Genomic DNA, 2598 nt, shown 5'->3' on the forward strand with positions numbered 1-2598 from the left:
GACTGCCAACAAACACATGAAAGAATGCTCAACATCATTAATCATTAGAGAAATGCAAATCAAAACTACAATGAGATATCATCTCACACCAGTCAGAATGGCCATCATCAAGGAATCTAGAAACAATAAATGCTGGAGAGGGTGTGGAGAAAAGGGAACACTCTTGCACTGCTGGTGGGAATGTGAATTGGTACAGCCACTATGGAGAACGGTATGGAGGTTCCTTAAAAAACTACAAATAGAACTACCATATGACCCAGCAATCCCACTACTGGGCATATACCCTGAGAAAACCATAATTCAAAAAGAGACATGTACCAAAATGTTCATTGCAGCTCTATTCACAATAGCCCGGAGCTGGAAACAACCTAAGTGTCCATCATCGGATGAATGGATAAAGAAGATGTGGCACATATATACAATGGAATATTACTCAGCCATAAAAAGAAACGAAACTGAGCTATTTGTAATGAGGTGGATAGACCTAGAGTCTGTCATACAGAGTGAAGTTAGTCAGAAAGAGAAAGACAAATACCGTATGCTAACACATATATACGGAATTTAAAAAAAAATGTCATGAAGAACCTAGGGGCAAAACGAGAATAAAGACACAGACCTACTTGAGAATGGACTTGAGGATATGGGGAGGGGGAAGGGTAAGCTGTGACAAAGCGAAAGAGAGGCATGGACATATATACACTACCAAACGTAAGGTACATAGATAGTGGGAAGCAGCCGCAGAGCACAGGGAGATCAGCTCGGTGCTTTGTGACCGCCTGGAGGGGTGGGATGGGGAGGGTGGGAGGGAGGGAGATGCATGAGGGAAGGGATGTGGGAACAGATGTATATGTATGACTGATTCACTTTGTTATAAAGCAGAAACTAATTAAAAAAAAAAAAAAGAAAAAAAAAAAAAAAAAAAAAAGACAGTATGGTATTGGCACAAAAACAGAAATATAGATCAATGGAACAGGAGAGAAAGTCCAGAGATAAACCCATGCACATATGGTCACCTTATCTTGGATAAAGGAGGCAAGAACATACAGTGGAGAAAAGATAGCCTCTTCAATAAGTGGTGCTGGTAAAACTGGACAGCTACATGTTAAAGAATGAAATTAGAACACTCCGTAACACCATACACAAAGATAAACCCAAAATGGATTAAAGACCTAAATGTAAGGCTGGACACTATCAAACTCTTAGAGGAAAACATAGGCAGAACACTCTTTGACATAAATCACAGCAAGATCTCTTTTGACCCACCTCCTAGAGAAATGGAAACAAAAATAAACAAATGGGACCTAATGAAACTTAAAAGCTTTTGCACAGCAAAGGAAAACATAAACAAGATGAAAAGACAATCCTCAGAATGGGAGAAAATATTTGCAAATGAAACAACTGACAAAGGATTAATCTCCAAAATTTACAAGCAGCTCATGCAGCTCAATATCAAAAAAAGAAAAACCCAATCCAAAAATGTGCAGAAGACTTAAATAGACATTTCTTCAAAGAAGATATACAGATTGCCAACAAACATATGAAAGGATGCTCAACATCACAAATCATTAGAGAAATGCAAATCAAAACTACAATAAGGTATCACCTCACACCCGTCAGAATGGCCATCATCAAAAAATACACAAACAACGAATGCTGGAGAGGGTGTGGAGAAAAGGGGTTGAACCCTCTTGTACTGTTGGTAGGAATGTAAACTGATACAGTCATTATGGAGAAGAGTATGGAGGTTCCTTAAAAAACTAAAAATAGAACTACCATATGACCCAGCTACCCCACTACCTGGCATATATCCTGAGAAAACTATAATTCAAACAGTCATGTATCACAATGTTCATTGCAGCTCTATTTACAATAGCCAGGACATGGAAGCCACCTAAGTGTCAATCAACAGAAGAATGGATAAAGAAGATGTGGCACATATATACAATGGCATATTATTTAGCCATAGAAAGAAACGAAACTGAGTTATTTGTAGTGAGGTGGATGGACCTAGAGTCTGTCATACAAAGTGAAGTAAGTCGGAAAGAGAAAAGCAAATACCGTATGCTAACACATGTATATGGCATCTAAAAAAAAAAAGGTTCTGAAGAACCTAGGGGCAGGACAGGAAACAGGAATAAAGATGCAAACGTAGAGAATGGACTTGAGGACACGGGGAGGGGGATGGGTAAACTGGGACAAAGTGAGAGAGTGGCATGGACATATATACACTACCAAATGTAAAATAGATAGCTAGTGGGAAGCAGTTGCATAGCACAGGGAGATCAGCTTGGTGCTTTGTGACCACCTAGAGGGGTGGGATAGGGAGGGTGGGAGGGAGACGCAGGAGGGAGGAGATATGGGGATATACGTATACATATAACTGATTCACTTTGTTATAAAGCAGAAACTAACACAACATTGTAAAGCAATTATAATCCAATAAAGATGTTTAAAAAATTACAAAACTTTTGAGTACACAACCTCCAGCTTAGCTCAGGTTCTTCCAAATATTTGCATATTTTTATAGATGCTAACTTTTCATATACCAATGTACTGAGCAAAAAAAAAATGACACAAAGTTACACATAAAAGTTGGTA

Source organism: Mesoplodon bidens (assembly GCF_964165515.1).
Source record: "Mesoplodon bidens genome assembly, chromosome: 7".
Lineage (NCBI taxonomy): Eukaryota > Metazoa > Chordata > Mammalia > Artiodactyla > Ziphiidae > Mesoplodon > Mesoplodon bidens.